The sequence below is a fragment of the Schistocerca americana genome, chromosome 3, assembly GCF_021461395.2.
Source record: "Schistocerca americana isolate TAMUIC-IGC-003095 chromosome 3, iqSchAmer2.1, whole genome shotgun sequence".
NCBI lineage: Eukaryota > Metazoa > Arthropoda > Insecta > Orthoptera > Acrididae > Schistocerca > Schistocerca americana.
In genome coordinates this window covers 398,294,535-398,317,397 of record NC_060121.1, presented here as the reverse complement: position 1 = coordinate 398,317,397, position 22,863 = coordinate 398,294,535, and positions in this window count along the sequence as shown.

Sequence of the window (22,863 nt, the reverse complement as noted above, 5' to 3'; positions counted from 1 at the left end):
CCTCCCTCATTAGCATGCAACACAACGCCTTTAGTCTTGATTGCCTCAAGGCGAGTGACATTTCGCATTCTAAACGTGCCTCCTCTTCTGAGCTCCGAAGAATTCTTTGCTCTTTCCTTCTTTCTGCAAATAGCACATTTATACATTCTGGACCAAACACCATTTCGGCATTGTTTTCTCTTTTCCTCATCGAAAATGACGGTCTTATCCTGGAGAATACCTGATTTCTACAGCATAATGTATCACAGTTGACGGGTCTACTTTGTCTTGTTCCATGGAAGAGAGAGAAAAACTCAGAGCCCTAAATAGCGATCAAAAAATTCTCTCTTTCAGAGTTCCATTTGGTCTTCTTTGCAGATTACTGCAAGAAAATGGGTTCAACAATAGATCTTAAATTAATGATGACACGGTCTCATCAGCAACACAATAAAAAAAAAAGGAATACTCAACTACGACATTATTTATCAGAAGCTACTAGGTGAACGTCTTACAATTTGAACATCTTTTATTTTGTGGACCCTTTAGGATATCGAAACGAATCTTGCTTTCCGGCGTATGCCCAAACGGAAGCGGGTGCGTAATCTTGTTGCATGTTTAATCAACTGTGATATCGAAAAAAAAGCTTTTTAATGAAACGGTACACTGTGTTAGTGGAATTAGACAGCTCTCGAAAAATTGGCATTCAAACTTTTCAAATAACCTTCCCTGAGGAGGGGTACACTGAAATGGAAAGCCGGCAGCCGTAAACAGGTTATTCTGCGTAAACTCTCAAAAGGCCTGCGACATTGTACAAAGAACTCTGACAGTTCAGTTGTTACAAGAAAAGCTGTTCAATTAAACACGAGGAAGTGGACATGTTTCAAACAGTTACCCTAAACCGCTAATCATAGGCTAGAAGTTGTCAGTCAGTAGTCCCTATTGCAACGATTGTAACAGAGGCTGTCTCTCTTGCGTACCGAGCGAGGTGGCGCAGTGGTTAGCACACTGGACTCGCATTCGGGAGGACGACGGTTCAATCCCGTCTCCGGCCATCCTGATTTAGGTTTTCCGTGGTTTCCCTAAATCGCTTCAGGCGAATGCCGGGATGGTTCCTTTGAAAGGGCACGGCCGATTTCCTTCCCCATCCTTCCCTCACCTGAGCTTGCGCTCCGTCTCTAATGACCTCGTTGTCAATGGGACGTTAAACACTAATCTCCTCCTCCTCCTCCTCTCTTGCGTATGCGGTAAGGCCAGTCAGTACGAAAGCTCAGTCTCCTTAGGGAGTGCAACGATGGAGCCTGACATAATAGCGCCACTTGGTGGTCATTACTGTGCAAACGTTGAGTCCTGCAGCTTTTCCTTTCAAGCTTAGCACATTTCTCGGATGCTTTGACCGAGCGTTTCTAGAAGATTCAGTCCGGAACTGCGCTGTTGCTGCGGTTGCAGGTTCGAATCCTGCCTCAGGCGTGGATGTGTGTGATGTCCTTAGGTTAGTCAGGTTTAAGTAGTTCTAAGTTCTAGGGGACTGATGACCTTTGATGTTAAGTCCCATAGTGCTCAGAGCCATTTGAACCATTTGTTAACCCCCATAGTACTTAGAGCCATTTGAACCACAGCGAAGTTGGATGGCGCCTCGAGGCGTTGTGGGTACGTGACGCAATATCAGAAGCGTGTAAGCACAGCAGATACGGGCAGGGGATCACCCTAGAGAAGATATGGGCTGTATATGGGGAAATCCACTGAGATAAGCGGCTTTGGCTATGGGCAGATTATTGTTACGCAGAGCCTGTGAAAAGTGTCTCCAGAACGCGGAAGCTGGTCGTAAGTTCACATGCAACATTTTTTAGCATCTACGGAAAGAGGCAACAGGACAGTGAAGTTAACACCAGGCGCTAAATGGTTAGACGTCCACGACTCTTCACAGAACATGGGGTACGGAGGCTTGTCTGCTCCGTAAAGTAGGATAAATGGTGCCCTGTGGCATCTCAGTCGAACGACCACAGTGCTGGTACACGCACGAGTGTTTTGGAGCACACTGTTCATAGTAAATTGTTGACCATGGAGCTCCGCAGCAGACTAGCCTCATGTGTTCACGAGTTGTCCCAACGACATCGTCAATTACTATTGCAGTGGGCACAGGATCATCGGGATTCGACCGTCAGTCGTTGGAAACGTGTCGACTCTTCGGGTGAATCGCATTTTTGCTGCACTAGCTCGAGGGCTGTCTCCACAAACACTTTCATCGAGATGAACAGCGGCATGAAGCGTGGGTGCGCCAGTGACGCTGGCTGTGGAAGCAGTACTATGCTATGGGAGAACATTCTTCTGTGCTTGCATAGACCCTCTGGTAGTAGTCGAAGGCATGCTGGCAGGTGCGAACCACCTACGTCCCTTCATGCTTGATGTCTTCCCCGATGGCGATGTCATCTTCCAGCAGTGTAATTGTCCATGTCTTGCAGCCACAACTGTCCTACAGTGATCTGAGGATGTCTCGGCGACCAAATTTCCCTGATCTATGTCAGAGTACACAAATCACAGGCCCGTTATTTACGCGAATTAAATGGTTCAAATGGCTCTGAGCAGTATGGGACTTAATATCAGAGGTCATCAGTCCCCTAGAACTTAGAACTATTTAAACCTAACTAACCTAAGGACACCACACACATCCATGCCCGAGGCAGCATTCGAACCTGCGACCCTGGCGGTCGTGCGGTTCCAGACTGAAGCGCCTAGAACCGTTCGGACACACTGGCCGGAACGGAATAAATGACAGGTGCTAACACATCTAATGCTACATACCTCCACACACCTACCAAGAAACCGTAGGATCCCTGATACGCAAAATCAGTGATGTACGTGTATTTCGTTGCAAAGATGGGCAAACAAGCTATTAAGCAAGTGGTCATAATACTTGCTTCACCAGTGTATGGGCACGACGGTACAGTAGACCTGTAGGTTTGCTGTGGTATCATTAACGTCGATAATACAAATGCCAAGATTTTCTTTTTCCTTCCCATAACGCTGCCCAGTTATTCCGTCATTTCTGACGGATTAATTCTATAGGGAAACTTAAAATCTGATGTACCATTTAGTACTCTATACTGTTAGTTTATTATAGTTAAAATTAGAATCAACAAAGTTGAATCATTATATTTATTTGTATGTAGCCGTCAGGATTATGTCAGTGTTGATTAATTTCCGTTCAGTCTTGTTTTCTGCTATATGGTGGATCTAAGAATAGTACATGAACAGTCTTAATTTTTCAGGAAGGATTCAACTATACACGTATTATATAGCAAGAACTTCGCTAACAGCTGTATGTTAAACAAATTTCACTTAGGCACTATCGGTTTCGTGGCCTGTATGCACATCAACAGGTGTATATAACCATTAAAACATGGTAAATAACGTGATAACGAATGTGGAAGTCCTGACGTTCTTATTTAACACCGTCTGTAGGAAAGACAGTGAATAAATAAAATATTCGACAACGGAAAACATCAGCACATAAACATTAACAAGTGGTAAAAGCTTTCTAAAGCCAAGATCGCATAAATATTTCTTTATTTAAGAACAATGGGTTTCGACAGACTTTGCTTTCATCTTAAGGTCTTCGGAAATTTATTTTATAAAATGTGTTCATTTTGAGTTGGCCCTCATGAACACATTTTATATAATGTAAATTTTTGAAGACCTGAAGATGTCGAAAATCTGCCGAAACCAATTGTTTGTGAATAAAGAAATACTCATTTGATCTTTTCTTTAGAAAGCTTTTACCAAGTAAAACAGACCGCTTCTTCTAATTTCTCAGCACGAGTATACTTACAAAATGAATTTTCGCAAGCCTGAAGGTGACAACAAAGTCTGTCGAAAACGGTTGTTCGTAAATAAGAGACAGTTATGCGATCTTGCCGTGAGAAAACTCAATAAAAACAGGTTAAACAACATGGTGAAAATCTAGAGGGCCCAGCCTTCAAAGTTAAAACCTTACAGGGATAGTCTGGTACAAAATGATATTTTTCCCTAATTAGTCAATAGGCTTCCAATTTTAAATATACAATTTCTGCATATTGCTAAATATAACTACAAAGTTAAGACACTATCTCTAAAACAGTGTTTGAGAAATTATTATTTTATTTTGAATGGCTTTTTGAAAATCTTCTTTTGTGTAGTAAATTTTCCTTAATGTACTTTAAAAATCGAAAACAGTATTTAATGATGCAGAAAAGAGTTTTGTGTAAGCTTTTGCGGATATATTGTAGGGTGACCTTAAAAGCGATCTGCGAAGTTCTGAATATTTTCATTGAAATAATCAAAGCAGTCATATATCAATATTTGCTTTCCTAACTTATATATATATATATATATATATATATATATATATATATATATATATATATATATTTGTTTTCCAAATTATACTCAAGACTGTTAGCATTGACAGTAAGAGTTTTCTCTAAAAATTTCATACAATTTAGGGAATATTTACTATGAAAAGGCTGCAATTTAATGTTCAATTTCACACATTAGTGATAAACGCAGTTAAAGATACACAACACATTAACTCCCCAATCCTTGCTCTAAAATCCACAGGGGCTGTAAATTGTTCCTTCTGCTCTTTTCTGAAGTTCCTCAGCTTGTACGTCCGGCCGTCAGTCTAGATACAAGTCGTCTTCCTTTTAAAATTCTAGGCTCTGTTTCGCCTTTTACTTCCTGCTCCTTTTGTACCTAACTTTGCTATTTCACGTTCAAATGGTTCAAATGGCTCTGAGCACTATGGGACTTAACATCTGAGGTCATCAGTCCCCTAGAACTTAGAACTACTTAAACCTAACTAACCTAAGTACATCACACACATCCATGCCCAAGGCAGGATTCGAACCTGTGACCGTAGCAGTCGCGCGGTTCCGGACTGAAGCGCCTAGAACGGCTCGGCCACCGCGGCCGGCCGCTATTTCACGTCCTTATTGCTGACAGTGGAGTGGTCTCTGCTGTTCTGGTTGCTTTTGTCAGACAACACCGTTGACTGAACTGTGAAACAGCTTCTGTCACAGCTAGTTCTACTTTGCTTTTGGATACAAATACGTCCTTTGGGCACTTTGACCAGATTGTATTATGTAGACACACATTTGCATTTTGAGTCTTTTCAGCAGTGTTTCTGGAGAGAATTGTGTCAGATGTCAGCCTCTGCTAAGCAGATATCATTCTAACCACATAATGGTCTCAGAGTATTATGGATAGCTGTCTTATGTAATTCTGCTTGTTCTCTTTTGGCCAGGGAACGATTAAAGAAACACCAAGAATTCTCACCTTTTTGATAATTCATGTGTTGCTGTTTCCCTTAAGCGCTCCTGCAGTGGTGCAGTTCTGCATAGACTGCAGTAATCATTGCCGTAGTATCTGGAGCATTGACAACAAAGGTTCTTCTACAATAATGAGTCAGCTTTACAATGGTTTCTTGTTTCCAACTTGCATATGCTTTCCCACCGAAAGTGCTCGATTTTCCTTCATCACATTACTCAGTGCTCTTCCAAGTTGTTTTGCAATGTGGTTAAAGCACTCTTTCTTCACAGTTTCTGTGTTTCGTTAGACATTCAGTTAAACTAATTACATTTCTTCTACATTTCTCTTTCGAAATTCACAAAATCCTTTCGTATGATAACAGTGTATATACGAATGAACATATTTAAGTAAAAAAATAAAGTAAAATAAAAATTCAAAAATTCTGTATTTTCTCACCAGGCTACCCCTTCATATCTGTTGAGCGGGTAATTAATGCATGCGGCCACGAAATAGATAGTGGTTCGAAATACAGCTGTTTGCGAGTTCTTGCTACAAAACGTTCTACCATAGCTGTAAATGGCCCGACCACCGAGTCGTTTGCGATACACATATTTTTTAATCTTACTTATGTTCCTTTTAGGTGACACCCTTGTATTCGTGACGTAACATTATTGCCATCTATTCCATAAGTAGTGTCCACGGTTTGAATCCCGTGGAGTATCAGCTGCGGTTTGCGGAAGCTGTCATCTCCACATAGAAGCTGAATGTGAGTCATGATTATAAGGCTGCCTTCAGGTAAGGTCAGTGCGTCGGTGAGCGGCAGTTAAAGATGAAAAAGTGGCCTCAGTAAGCCGTAATAGCAGTATAGTTGCCCAGTCACGCACTTGCAGTAAAACCACTGTGGTTCCCTGCGGACGGTGAAGAAAACGGTAGAAGGACGGGCAGAAGAACTTAATAGCGCCACAGTCTGCTGTAGCAGGAAGAAAAATGCGATAAACTAGCTGCAGAGCTTTACTTTCACCTTAAATGGTAGGACAGACCACGACTACTTAAAAAGGAATTTGATTTACCCCCCTATGTAATGGAACCCTATCGTTAATGTAGGATCTTGTTTGGTTTCGTGGATTCTTAAGATCTCATATATTGCGTCTCTAGAAGGACACTGCCGATTCTCTTAACTTAAATACCTGAAGGCGAGTAATTCACAGATCTCCAACTTTATCTTACGAATAAAGCAATTATTGCTTCAACTGTGAAAAACAGGAAAGCAACATAGTTTAGAATGAATAGAAACTACTATAGAAAGCAATGAGATAATGTTTTCTTGGGAGACACAATAGACAGAAGCCATTCGGTTCGAAATGTGTAGGTGACTTGCAGCGTTGTAACAAACTGCGTCACTCTAATAATCGCGCAAGAGGGTTAGTGACTAGTTTCCGAATCTCTTGATCAGTATGTTGTCTATGATGAAATTTATGTGTGCCTCAACTACAGAGTTTTACTTGCTCAGTATTACTGTACTTCGATCGTTTTATTATGCAATCTACTAATCGAAATGTCTCCGACACTATGTTTTCTCTATCTGAGAAACTCGGCATTCTCCGGGTATTTACTTATTCCTACCTTCTAGTAGTCCCTCTCCTCTTCCCTCCCCTCTTTCTGTCAATCTCCTCTCATCCTCTCTATCCATCTCCTCTTGACCCCTCTCTCTGTCCATCTCCTCCTCCTACTCTGTTCATCTCATACTCCCCCTGTGCCTGTTCCTCCCCCATCTCTCTCATCTCTCTGTCTCTATCTCCCAGTATCAGTCCACCTCCTCTTCTCCCTATCTGTGCCTGTCTCCTCCTTCCCACTCGCTCACTGTCCATCTCCTAGCTCTTAAATCTCTCTCCACGTTGTCACTCTCTGCCCAAAAGCGGCTGGTAGAGCTTTCCCCTACAGTATTTCTTTTCCCAGTGTAACTAATATCTGTACCAAACTTGTTTTGAAATCATTGTTGAGGTTTAGGTGAGCTTTCATCCGAAGTATAATGTTTATGACGTCGTATTGCCTGGCCTATGTGCTGTATAATGATATAATTTTATAGGTACGTACATTGATATCTGTGCTAATGTTTTCAAAATGTGTTGTAAATACAGCAAGCAGTGAAGAATTAACATGTCAAATCTTAATGCTTGATGCGGCAGTTTCTCGCGCATCTTAGTGTTTATGATGTCGTCTCCTGAACTATGTGTCTTAAAGTGATATACTTTTCTAAGTACATTCATTAGTATATTTGTATACTGTCGGCAAAATATGCTGCGAATATAATTTTTCCTGCCAGGGTGCAGGGAAACAGTAGCACAGCCATAGACAATATTTCTATTCTTCTTCATTATTAGATGGGCATTCTGTTAGTAAGAGGCTGAATGGCCTTTCAGACCATGATGCACAAATTTCGGCACTAAAATGCTTTTGTACACAAACAAATGTTACGTGTAATTACAAACTATGTAGGTAAGCTAATCCAATGGCAATAGAGAGTTTCTTAAACCTCGTTAAGGAACAATTGTGGCAGGATGTTTACAGAGCCGAATAACATAGATGACATAAATAATGCTTTCCTTAACTCATTTCTCATGCTCTTTGAGAGTTGGATACCATTAGAAAGTTCTACACAGGATATAAGCAGTAAAAGGCAGCCTGGGTGGCTGACTAGTGGGACAAGGATATCATAGAACAACGTGGGAATTATATCAAAATGTTAGAAGTAGTCACAATTAAGCTACAGTAGCCCATTACAAACGGTATTGTAAGGTGCTTATTGGGAAGGCAAAGAGTATGTGGTATGCAACTAGAAGAGCTAATTCACAGGATAAATCAGTGGTGATGGAAGTGTATGGTCAGCAGCACAGTGTCGCTTTATAAAAGGGGAGAAAGGGATAACGTAGAAAATTTTACACCTATTTCTATCTATCAGCCTTCGCTTAAGTTATTAAAAAGGCTTGGCATGTATGAATTTTTGATCATTTTATATCATGTAATTTGCTATCAAATGTACAGTTCCGCTTTAGAAGCGGTGTAACAACTGAAAATGCTATATTCCCTTTTCTCTGTGAGGCACTGGATGTATGAAACAAAAGGGTTCGAGCGCTAGGCATCTGTTTTGATTTAACTAAAGCGTTTGATTGTGTTGATCACAAAATATTGCACCAGAAGTTGGACCATTATTGAATATGGGGATTAGCTCTAAATAGGTTGAAACACGTATGTAACGCAGCAGCGATGGCGAGGCATTGTAGCATCTGTGACCAGAGAGTATGCGCTTGACCGCGCGAGTGTTGCGAGCGGTTCTCAGTCAGTAGTAGTCTTTGCGAGTTAGTTGTCGCTATGCAGAGTAGCAGTCAGTCAGTCGTTGCGAGTCTGTAGCTCTGTCTAGTTGAGAGCAGTACTCAGTCTGTAGTCGTCATGCAGAGCGGTCGGTCAGTAGTAGCAGCCCAGTGCGGTTGTGTGATGTAGGCGGTCGGCAACAATGGTCAAGATGAGGAATAAGGTATACTGTTAATTAATATAATCATTAGATAATGAAAAATTTTATTTATTGTAATTATTCTCCAACAAGTCTCCCAATAATAATTTTTTATTTCAAAAGCATTTTCTCAAAAGTTTAATTTTTTTTGAACTAAAGATCTCGTTGCACTTCCCATTTCATTCCACTTCTTTTTGAAGAAAAATTTCACTAGAATTACAAAAAAAAAAAAGGAGAATATTATTATTTGCAATGTAGTTCCTCCAAGTGGTGCGCAACAACAAGAGCAGATATGTGACATCCATTTATTCTGAGGTAAGACTTTAATTCTGATTGTTTTTACACAGGGCCAAAAACCGATATTTCGGTTTAATTGAATTTTCTTGTCACTGAATGGACTTTAATTTTTTGAAGGATTTATAATCGAGTCAGATTGCGAATTTCACATTTGTTGCCATTGTCAGTACATTTGATTGTAGGCAGGTTACGCATAGAGCCATGTCCATCAGCATTTCTAATTAGTATCGTTATTTTCTTTTAAAATTTTTGTGGGGAGGTTACACTTGGCTCCCATTTCTATTAAGTATTGCTATATTTTCTCTTTTAAAAATTGCGGTGGGGAGGTTACACTTGGCTCCCATTTCTATTAAGTATTGCTATATATTCTTTCAAAAAAAATTGCGGTGGGGAGGTTACACTTGGCGACACCCAGTCCAGGATCGTATTTCGTTGAGAGTCTTTTGAGCGACAGTCAGATATCTGCTCTTATTTGCTTAGATAATTAGGATTTGGCGCAACGCTTTTAATAATATTGTGACTTTCTTTCTACAGGTCAACGGCAATTTGCTGCTTTGTTGTATTTGTGTGTTGCTTTTGCATTGTGCTTATTTGTTTTGTGAAAAATTTTGACTATTGTAAAAATGCCGCGAAAGACTGTGAATAGTGTATCGCGAAGTATTGTGAATGAAATTACCGACTTAAACAACGTGACCGATAGTAATTGTGATACGCAGCGTAATGATGACAATCCTGCGTTCACTAACAATGAGTGCATTCCAACCACTAATGATGACTTTCACCTTAATGATGAACAAACGAACTCAATTGTCTCGTCTGTTAACTTGACGACAATTGATGACGCAGAATGCTCTATTGTAATGAGCGCTGCAGAGCTTAACACACCCGATTTGGAAAACCCAAGTAACGAACAGACAAATTTGTCTAATGAATATGAACAGATCACACAAAGTAGGGCGGATTTATTTAATTCCGAAACAATGACTGATAGTATACATTTGACTGACAAACCTTTTTGTAAATCTCAAAATGACCAAATGGTTACAGTAAGCGAGAAAGTTCCAGATCCACCACTAAACAGCACAGAGAATATAGTAGGTGATGTTACTAAGAATGAAATTAGAGTATTGGCACAACAAATGGGTAATGTTACTGAGGCTCAAGCTATCGCATTTTTACTACAACTCAGTGAAGAACTAAATAAAATGTTCAAACAACAAAATGAAAATTTTAGACAACTTAGGGAAGATATCAAACAAGATAACAAAAAACTCAGACAACAACTTGATGAAATTTTTGACAACCATTACAAACAACTTAGCGAAACAATTGATAAAAGTGTCGATCTCACAAACAAAAAACAAGACGACCGTAAAGAACAGAACAAACAAGTTAGTGAGCAGATTACAGCTGTTACCGTGCAATGTCAGGACAGTAAGGAACAACTACGTGATGATACTAAGACTTGTGCTAATAACAGTAATGAAAAGGTTGGCACTGTTGCACAAGAATTCAGTAGCACACGTGTAGGCACAACCGAATCACATAAAGACAAGATTAATGCAGTCACTGAACAATGTTCAGCGAACGAAACACAGATACACGAAGTTAATGCAGTCACTGAACAATGCCCTAAAAACGCAGTACAGATACGCGACGAGGTTAATTTAGAGTCAGTGGAAGTTTCACACACTCCGAATACGGCAGTTGACGAGAAATTTGCACGACAGATCAACCAAATTGACGAAAGTATTACAGTAACAGAGTTGAAAACTATTTCAGTCACCAATACGTCACAGAATCCGCCACTTTGCGAACATTTGTCTGACTCACGCAGCGTGTATAATGTGAGCAATTTACAGCAACTACGCGACTTAAAATCCGAAAAACCACGCGACTTAAAATCTGAAAAGCTACGTAACTTGAAGTACGAAACGACACAGACAAACAGATTCACACACAAACCTGAACGTGTTATCAAACTGAGTGACGAGAATGTAGATTACGAGCAAATTTTATCCGCCAGAAAATGTAAAGAATTTAATAATGACAGCGTACAGGTACACGCTTTGCACTGTATACGACAATTTATCTTTGGACATTCACCGCTATTGCCTGTAATGCAGAAGCTAGCTTTGAACCAGATGCGACAATTTATTTTTGTATTTACAACAGCATTGCCTGTAATGAAGAAATTTGAATTAGCACGGATACAACAATTTGCCTTTGAAATTTTACCGCTATTGCCTGTAACACAAAAGCTAAAATTTATTTGCAGTGCGTAAATGACCTCAGGGGATTCATTACGCTTTAATGAATATGTGCCGTAGCGAGCATAGGGCCCCGAGCTGTAGTAGTGCTGTTTCATCTTTAGTTTTCTGCACTGCTGCCTTTTCTTCTACTATCCTTTATATCTATCAAAACTGCTCTTTAACTATTGCTCTACCTAGAATTAAGAAATATTGTACTGAAAACCCGATATGACAAATCTTTTACCGAATGTGACAATTTTCATTAGGCACTCCAGAACCAGCGTAATTTTAATAACGGATAAAAATCGTAATCATCAGTATGTGTAAAATTAACAGCAAACGCATTTTTTGGTAACAATAGACGTTTTCCACCACAATAGCATGAAAGTCAACCGCTTAGCATACGTAACCAACAATGCAGTCTACAAGGTCAACCAAACTTTAATGTTTCGCCGCGTGCACGTATAGTCCCAGCCCCAACAAATAGTAACGCATGGCAGCAAAGAAATAACTACGTACAGACAACACACTATTTCAACTCGCATCGCAATGCGCCGTATAGAAATTACTATCATGACAGACGTAAAAATAACGAGCATAATTTTCAGCGTACATTTAGTGACAGTCGATCTTATGAGCAGCAACAACATCAGCAACAACAAATAATCATGAATGAAACAGACAATAGGTGTCATCGATAGCGTAACACGTCAGTAAGAAATAACAGAGCAGTTCAAATAGTCGAAATGTCACAGCATCCTCCCGTAAATAATAGCACGTACGACAGAATTTCACCAGACACAGTACAGGTTTTATATTCCAGTAACGTAAGCAATAGTTTTGACACGCAGAATCTTCTTCACGAAAATGTTATTAATTTTGACGACATCCGACACACGTTTGCATTAAGGACAGAATCACGACGTATGTAGACGACATTCTTATCGCAGAAGCTAACTGGTCTGAACACAATATGATTCTTGAAGAACTGTTACAAACTTTTCATGCACAAGGACTCACAGTTAACCTCAGTAAATCGCACTTTGGCAAAACTTCTATAAAATTTCTTGGACACGTAATTTCAGCAGAAGGCATTGCACCTGATCCGGAAAAACTTCAAGCTCTACGTGACATTACTGTTCCTACGACGAAGAAGCAATTACGCAGTTTTTTGGGCTTAATTAACTTTTTTCGTAAATTTATTCACCATTCTGCTTTAGACACGCCTAGACTATGCCAATTAACAGGTAAAAACAGTATTTGGTCTTGGGATAAGCAAGCACACTCTGAATTCATGAACCTGAAACATGCTTTGTTGAATGCACCACTTTTATCGCATCCAGATCTTACTAGAAATTTTTCCATTGCTACCGACAGTTCCAACACCGCTTTAGGCGTACACATTTTCCAGGAAATAGAAGAAGATGGTTCTACAGTAATTAAAAACATCGCATTTGCAAGTCGCATTTTGTCACCTGCTGAACGAAATTATTCCGTCACAGAACTTGAAACATTATGTGTTGTATGGGCTTTCACGAGATTTAGGCACTTTCTTTACGGCAGACATACCACCGTCTACACAGACCATAGAGCGATACAATTTTTACTTTCAGCTAAATTCACTCACGACAGGTTAAGCAGATGGAAACTATATTTACAGGAATTTAATTTTACAATAGTTCACATTCCCGGTACGCAAAATGTTATAGCAGACGCACTATCGCGTTCTCTCAGTAACAATCAGCAAGACGTAGCAACCAACTTCTGCAAAGCAAATTTCAGTGTCATGTACATTCAGCAGGTTGCATTTGAAAATTTTATTTCATCGTCATTACAGGACATAGCACAAGAACAAAATAAGGACAATGTGTGGAAAGAAATTAAACACCTTTGGCAAGATAGGAAAAATGTTACGATTAGGAACCACTACACTGTACGCAATGACATTCTGTTTCGCCGCTCTCATCCTGACAGCAACATTTGGTTATTATGCATTCCTGACGAACTGGTTAACAAACTAATTTGGTACACTCATTTAAGTTACGCACATTACGGAGCACGAAAATGTTTTCTTATACTGAGACAGAACTGTTATTTTACCAACATGGAAAAACGTATACGACGAGTTTTAGCGTCTTGTAAAATTTGCCAGAAAGCTAAATCAGACACCACTTCACATATTCCTCCTTTATATCCCATTATACCTGTGAAATTAAGACACATGGCCGCAGTAGATATTTTTGGTCCGATTCCGAGAACTAACAGAGGTTTTTGCTACATTTTTGTCGCTGTTGAGCTCACTTCAAAATTTGTTACTTTCACTCCGTTACGCAAAGCTACTGCTAAAACTGTTTCGAAAGCATTTGTAAAACATTTTCTATTTCATGTAGGGCATGTAATGAAAGTAATTTCTGATAATGGATCTCAATTTCGTAGTAGTATATGGACACGCATGTTACGAGCTAGAAACATTTCTCCGATTTATATATCCAAGTACCACGCTTCTTCGAACCCTTGTGAAAGATTAATGAAAGAAATTGGTAAGCTGTGCCGAATATACTGCCACAAAAGACATATTGATTGGGATACACACATACTCTCATTCCAAGATGTAATTAATTCCATTCCAAATGAATCCACTATGCTATCTCCGACTGTTATACTGAAAAACGTTGAACCACCGAACAAAATTAAAGAATTAATAGAATTCCCCAAAAATCGTCGCCTACGACACCACGAAATAATTGACATTGCGCTGAACAACATCAAACGTGCCGCAGAGCGCCGGAGAAGACAGCAAAAACAGGTTTGTACACGCCGCGACTTTCACGTTGGACAGAAGATATTAGTACGTACACACTATTTATCCAGCAAATTAAAAGGTAAGTGCAGTAAATTTGAACTTCTATACGCAGGTCCGTATCGGATTCGCAGTATCCCTCACCCCAATGTTGTACACGTCGAAACTTTGAGAACCAGAAAATCGAAAGGCAATCACCATATCTCAAACATTAAACCGTTTATTGAGTGAAACCACTGTATGATTCAACACACTATGATGCCATTTACTAATGCAATTAATTCACCTGACTAATTATTGATGATTATCGTATTTTTTTTCTTGGCAAGTGCCCGGCAAGGTAAGGTTAGCAGGTCGCTCTTCTTGTCGTTACACATCAGACCGTGCATATTTTTCCAGATGAATTTACACATTTACGACTATTTCTGCAATTATATTTATGTGACTAATTATTGATGATTATCGTATTTTTTTTTCTTGGCAAGTGCCCGGCAAGGTAAGGTTAGCAGGTCGCTTTTCTTGTCGTTACACATCAGACCGTGCACATTTTCCATTTTTTTGTGTATATGACTGTACTCCAGTTTTGTTTGTATGCACTATGAAATAGTTAAGATATAACACACACCAGTCGACTTTGACATTTTTTTTTGCCTTATGACATCTCAACATCGTGACTGTTTCACATTTTTTTTGCTACTGCATTGTATTATTCTGTGTACATTTTTTCGCATCCGAACACTGTCAATGTCTTGGACATATTACGTTTTCTGTCATGTTATGCTGTATGGTTAATTGTGTCACCATAAACCAGTCATTATTTAGTGGGTATAGGATTTAAATGCAAGACATTAATCTTTGTTCATCAATTTCAGAAAGGAATGATGATTCTAAGAAATAAATTTAACATAAATGGGAATTTCACCTACGGAATAAACGAAAGGAGATGCAATAACTTTATGAGGAAGAGTAAAGGGATCAGGATTAACAAGCATTAACAAGACTATAAATATACTCATCACAGAATAGCAGTCTTAACTAATTTTTTCTTTCAGAATACAAGGTGATTGATGCAGGCTGTCAGAGAGAACTACACATCTTATTTTTAGTGATGAAATATGCTAGAGATAAGGAATAGTTAGGTAATGAGTAATGAAGTGATTTTTTGCAGATGATAGTGAATACTGATGAATAATGATGAAGGAAATGGTATTATGAATAATGAAGTTTTTCTTTACAGGTGATGATAATGGTGAAGTTATGATGATATGGATAATGAAGTTTTTTTCTTTATGCTACGTAGTTATTTAAGTATTTGTTGCGGTTTGCTTTGACAGCAGGTGTTACATTGCATAGTAGGATGACGGAAAGTTTTGGAAAGGACAGCTATGGAACACATTTTATACACATTTCACTACTTGTTAATTCGAAGTTCACTACTTTTCAGCATAGTGTGCGTTTCTTCTTTCAGGTCAATAATCCGTTTTTGTATTTTTTCCAGGAGAAGTTTTTCATGACACTTACTAAACCTGTTACTTATTATACCTGTTCTAGTACTTGCATTTTTATATTTTTTACCCATTTGTGTTTATCATTTATAAATGTGATCACATGTACTGCCTTGTTACATAATCTTGCTACAGCTGACTCATGACGAATGACGTTACCTATCCTCATTTGCAGCAATAGGTCAAAAGCAAAAAGTATTATGCCTCAGCAATTAATTATCGATCCCAACGCAATGCATTGCTACCAAAAAAATGTATTACCAGTCCCACATAATGTCACTAGTTTATGATAATTCTGAATAATACTGATCAACTCTGAATAGCATGTCACTCGAGTAATGACCTCTTAATGAGACTATATTCAAAATAATGCTTTGTCACTAGCTAATAACTGCCACTGTTTATTGTAATGCCTGTGATTACTAATGATTTGACTGTAATTAACTGATTTTTAATAATGACTTTGTAATGATCTGAATAATACTGAATGATGAACTATGTTTTATTCTATTCAATACTTGATGGCCACTGAGTGCCAATAATTAATGTCAATCAACGAAATTGTTATTAATTATGCCATTAATTAACTCTTGTTTTCAATGTTCATACTTTGTAATTGGAAATAAATGTGACTGTTTCATAATGCTTTGTAATTAGGAAAAGACTAATGATTCTTAATAGATTGGAATGACACATAATTAATTAACTATGGTACTGTTTAATAATGCTTTGTAATTAATTAAGGCTAATAATTGTTACTATATTGAAATGACAAATGATTAATTAATTAACTGTAATTAGACAAATGATTAATTAACGACAAATGATTAATTAACTGTAATTAGACAAACGATTAATTAACGACAAATGATTAATTAACTGTAATTATACAAATGATTAATTAACTGTAATTAGACAAATGATTAATTAATGACAAATGATTAATTAACTGTAATTAGGAAAAGGTTAATGATTCTTAATTATACTCTGTAACTGAAAAGAATGCGATTATTTCATAATATTTTGTAACCAGGAAAAGAAGGCTACTGATTCTATGTAAAACAATTAATGAACATTTTTCTGTAATACTACATACTTGGTACAGAAATGTTCAATAACTGGGCTATGAATGCCACGAACTATCAATGAAGACTGTAATTGTCAATATTATGTGACTTGATGTCCTTCACCTCATAAGCTGACTACCCTGAATTACTGCAATGTCCATTTGTCCTGTTTATCCCAGTGATCATGGAGCACTATATTTGGTTTTGCACTAATTCTACGTTGGTGTGCCTTGTAAGAGTGTGGTGTTGACACGACATGCTGTCCACCACCATGAGCGATGAAGACATTATTATGGTCCCACTGTTTGGTGTACCTAATGTACTGCCAAAATGAAAACATGGAACATTACTACGACAGTTCAGTGTCTTGGCTACACTGATAAATTCTGATGGGAAAAGAACTTCAAGTTGTGTCACTTGGTGTTGTACTACTGTGGAAAGATATGGACTTTCAGAGCAGCTGTGTGCAATCTAAAGTGCTACAACCATGATGCAATCCTTCCCTTTCCTATCCTGATTCTTGTCACATAAAGAAAAAAATTTTTTTTTGTAACATCATTTATGTTCATAGGTTATACATTTTTCGATTCGCTAAACTCCAGTGTGAGTACACTTATGTCACTGGTCGACATGATGTTTGCCATTATGTTTATTTGTTGTGAAAATACTAAAGACATTTTTTCAGTGCCTGTGCACTTTGTTATCTGTCAAATAATTTGTATATACTTTTCTGATTTGCTACTATGTTTTGTACTCACATTTTGTCTTTGTCTGATATATTTTGTACTTAGTGCGTGTGCACAACATTTACTTTATGTACTACATCTAATTATTCTTGCCAGTCTGTTTATTTGTTCTGCATATGCTAAAGAATTTTTTCAGTGCCTGTGCACTTTATCTGTCAAAAAGTTTGTATATACTTTTCTGATTTGCTACTATGTTTTGTACTCACATTTTGTCTTTGTCTGATATATTTTGTACTTAGTGCGTGTGCACAACATTTACTTTATGTACTACATCTAATTATTCTTGCCAGTCTGTTTATTTGTTCTGCATATGCTAAAGAATTTTTTCAGTGCCTGTGCACTTTATCTGTCAAAAAGTTTGTATATACTTTTTTCTGATTTGCTACTATGTTTAGTATTCACATTTTGTCCTTGTCTGATATATTTTGTACTTAGTGCGTGTGCACAACACTTAAATATTCTGTAAGTTGTAGGATTTTGTTAATTAAAGAAAAATTTTGCCGCGCTTGGCAAGTCCAAATGACTCACCATCGCTGCCAAATTTTTGCCCCCCGAGTGGAGGGTTATGAAACACGTATGTAACGCAGCAGCGATGGCGAGGCATTGTAGCATCTGTGACCAGAGAGTATGCGCTTGACCGCGCGAGTGTTGCGAGCGGTTCTCAGTCAGTAGTAGTCTTTGCGAGTTAGTTGTCGCTATGCAGAGTAGCAGTCAGTCAGTCGTTGCGAGTCTGTAGCTCTGTCTAGTTGAGAGCAGTACTCAGTCTGTAGTCGTCATGCAGAGCGGTCGGTCAGTAGTAGCAGCCCAGTGCGGTTGTGTGATGTAGGCGGTCGGCAACAATGGTCAAGATGAGGAATAAGGTATACTGTTAATTAATATAATCATTAGGTAATGAAAAATTTTATTTATTGTAATTATTCTCCAACAAGTCTCCCAATAATAATTTTTTATTTCAAAAGCATTTTCTCAAAAGTTTAATTTTTTTTGAACTAAAGATCTCGTTGCACTTCCCATTTCATTCCACTTCTTTTTGAAGAAAAATTTCACTAGAATTACAAAAAAAAAAAGGAGAATATTATTATTTGCAATGTAGTTCCTCCAAGTGGTGCGCAACAACAAGAGCAGATATGTGACATCCATTTATTCTGAGGTAAGACTTTAATTCTGATTGTTTTTACACAGGGCCAAAAACCGATATTTCGGTTTAATTGAATTTTCTTGTCACTGAATGGACTTTAATTTTTTGAAGGATTTATAATCGAGTCAGATTGCGAATTTCACATTTGTTGCCATTGTCAGTACATTTGATTGTAGGCAGGTTACGCATAGAGCCATGTCCATCAGCATTTCTAATTAGTATCGTTATTTTCTTTTAAAATTTTTGTGGGGAGGTTACACTTGGCTCCCATTTCTATTAAGTATTGCTATATTTTCTCTTTTAAAAATTGCGGTGGGGAGGTTACACTTGGCTCCCATTTCTATTAAGTATTGCTATATATTCTTTCAAAAAAAATTGCGGTGGGGAGGTTACAAGGTTCACCCCTTATTTTAACAAGAGACAGAAAAAGGTCATTATTTACAGTGCTTAGAATGGCTGTGATGTGGGGTCCAAGTGGTCTCAATGCACAATGAACTGAGGCAGGGGCCGGGGGGGTGGGGGGAGGGGTGCGCAGGGATCAGTGTTAGAGCCATTTCTATTCCTTATTTGTATAAATAATATTATAAATATTTCATAATTATAAATGAAATTATAAATTATATATAAATGATATTACAGCGCTAAATCACAGTAAGATTCAGTTTTTATAGTTTCTAACACACCATCCAACAAAACCCAACGTTTCGGTTTCAAAGAATGGGCATATGATCAGTGAAACTGAACAGTTCAAATTTCTAGGTGTTCAGGTAGATAGTAAACTGTCGTGGAAAGCCCACGTTCAGGATCTTATTCAAAGACTTAATGCTGTCATTTTTACTACTCGATTGGTCTCCGAAGTAAGTGATCGTTAAACAAGAAAACTAATCTACTTTCATTCGTTTACGTCGTACGGTGTTATATTTTGGGGTAACTCATCCCATTCTCAAAGTATCTTTTTCGCTCAGAAACGTGCAGTTCTGGCAATAAATGGTGTATGTTCGTGAACCTCTTGTCGACCCCAGTTCACTAGAAAGGTATTCTGACATTGGCATCCCAATACATACAGCTTATTCCCAAGAATTAGCAGCTTTCACTCATTTGATACTAGGCAGAAATCCAATCTGTATTTGGGTCACACTTACGTGACTCTTCCGCAGAAAGATGTGCAGCATTCTGCTGCATCCATTTTCAATAAGCTACCCCAAGAATTCAAAAATCTTAGATGTAATGCACACGCTTTGAAACTGAAACTGAAAAGTTTCCTCGTGGGTCACTCCTTCTATTCTGTCGAGGAGTTCCTTGAAAAATTAAGCTAATGCCGATGTTACATTGTTGACTGCGTTTACTTAAACTTATGGCTTGTTTTTTTGGATTCATTAACATTTTATTTTATCCGTTATTACTCTTACTTTTTAATTTCATGTACCGACACGTTCAATGACCTTGGAGACTTGCTCCTCAAATTTAGGCCCACGGAACTAGTCGTGTAAAATAAAATAAAAAATGTCATATATGATGCGCTAATTTACCACGTATTCTCCTTAACTTTGTGTCTTACAGTGACGTAATTTTTCTGGTACTTTCAGCGGTATATCTGAATACTGTTTGCAAAATCTGTTATCAAGACAGCTGTAAAGAAATCATAAATTAAAACGCCATGCTTCATGCGGCAGTTTTAATGCATAAAGTACGGAAGTGTACTAAAATACTGGATGACTAAAGTACGGCTATTCTCGCAGTCGTGGAGTACACTGCTTTTTCACACCGCCTCTCCCCCCCCCCCCCCTCACATACCTTCGATACGTGGATGGTTCTCACCCCCACAGTGATTCCTCCCCGACAGTAAATGATGTGTATACCAGATTTGGTGGAAATCGGGGCAGTGGCTTAGGAGGAGATTATATATATAGGAGGGTTGACTGAAAAGTAATGCCTCCACTTTCGTTACTCTTCAACACTTGGCAGCATTGGTATGCGGCAGGTACTGGCTTATTCCGTAGCCTCTTCTCTACAACTCCAGTTGCCGGGGAGTCTTAGCATTGAATGGTTGGTTGTTACAGTGTAAAGTATGGAACCCTTCGCAGACGGTCGGTCAGTGCGATTTAAGCAACGTGCAGTCATTGAAATCTTGACAGCAGAAGGCTTCACCCCAAAGGAGATTCATTACAGAATGAAAGCAGTTTACGGTGATTGTGTTGCTGTGAGTACTGTGCGTCGTTGGGCGAGTAAGTTTAAAGATGCTGAGGCGGGAACATCTGATCTGCGTGACAAACAAAGAGCTGGACGTCCTGTGACAGCAACCACAGAGTTTCGCAAGCAAAATATTGACAGATTGATTCAGAGCGTTACATCATAACGCTGCGAACTCTGAAACGACGGCTAACAAAGGTCCCAAAGGAAAAGGGAAATGTTTTCCTGCAGCATGACAATGCCAAACCATACACTTCACGTGCTGCCACAGCACAGCTTCAGAGACTGAATCTCTCCACAGTACGGCATCCTCCATACAGTCCAGTTTAGCACCGTCTGACTTCCATCTGTTCCCGGTAGTGAAAGACGATCTGCGGGAATATCATTATGCTTCTGATGAAGACGTTGAGAGAACTGTGAGGCTGTGGTTGCGGAACAGAGTGTCGACTTCTTCCATGACGGCTTCTGAAAACCTGTTCATCGTTGGTAGAAATGTATCCAATTGGCTGGTGATTATGTGGAAAAGTGAATATTGGTAATTAAAGATCACATTCTAAGTATTATTTCTATGATTGATTATATTCCCATCCAAACCCAATCAACGGCGGTGGAGGCATTGGTTTGGATTCCTATCAACTCTATTCAGAAATAACTGACACAAGCTGTGCCATTTTGAAAGCTATGCAACTGAAATGAATGCTTCACTGTTGATTAACATATTGTCCATGTGTTTCTGGTAGGGAAAATTCAAGTTATCACGTTGTTCTATTTCGTAGCAAAGCGAGAAACAGATCACAAAGCAAGGTTCTTTTCAGGTGGACAACAATGACAGGAATGGATAGTTCGTAGTCTTGTTCAATAAGTGTACAAATTCAACAATACTGTGATGAGGGATATTAACCTATATCATCTCGAATATCGATCCTGAATTACAAAATTGTCGTAATGCTTTCAGTGGACAGTAGAACTGTAGTACAAGGTCTGAAGATCGTAGGAAACTTAACCACGACCAAAGCTAAGACTGAAACGAGTTCGTAGATTTAAAACTGAGACAAGAATGCATCACACCTACGATCTTTGCTTTTAATTATTTGACTAGGGGGATAAAGAATCCGAACAGGTCAGTCAGATATATGGAAAACCATTGAGAATTCTTGGGGAAAGGACCTTCTGGTGTTGGACATTTTACTGCTGTAGGTCATGTGAAAAACTTCACTCAGAGGTAACACGAGGATTTGCTTGTGAGTGTAAACGACTATTAGTTACAGGCGCTGCTACTGTTCTTGACCCGCCTGAGCTGAAAACCCACGCCACGAAACTGACACTCGTAAATAGTGGTAATACTAACTGAAAAATCTTCTTCCGTGAGTTCATTGCGTGTGTGGCGGCCAGTCAAATCTCCTGCTTCGATCAGGTTATCAAAACTGAGGATATGTTTCAAACACATCACAAATCAAAACACAACCATCACAGCTAACTTCACTGTGATCCTCAGGACAGCGTTACAGCCGCAAACGGAACCCAAGAGGCAAACAGAGTCCATGTAGTAAGCTTGTATATAGCACGTGACTGAAAGCCTCAAAAACGTTGAATATTTCTCGTCCCTTTATTAGTATTTCATTCTCTCTTCCGTCAGAGTGAGGATGGGTTGACTATCCCATAATAAAAAATGTAATACAACATACCTCTCAAATTTCTGATTAATTAAAAGTGTAAAATATAAGCTGTACCCGGAGTGCGTTCCAATGCTACGAAAAGAAATGTTTTGTGTTCTAATCTGTTTACTGAAGTGCTTTTAGTTACACGATGTTTTTGGTTTTTCCATCTGAAGCGTACTCGCATAAGTCACACGATTTCCAGGCGTGTGAGCAAGCCACATACACTTGTCATCTGAGAAGCAGGGATTTTTCACATTTTGTCCAGACAGTTGTGGTGATCAAGTGAATTCAAGAATTCAGCGGCTGGTCCCGGCGGAGTTTCGAGTCTTCCCTCGGGCATGGGTGTGTGTGTTTGTCCTTAAATTAATTTAGTTTAAGTATTGTGTAAGCTTAGGGACTGATGACCTTAGCAGTTAAGTCCCATAAGATTTCAGACACAT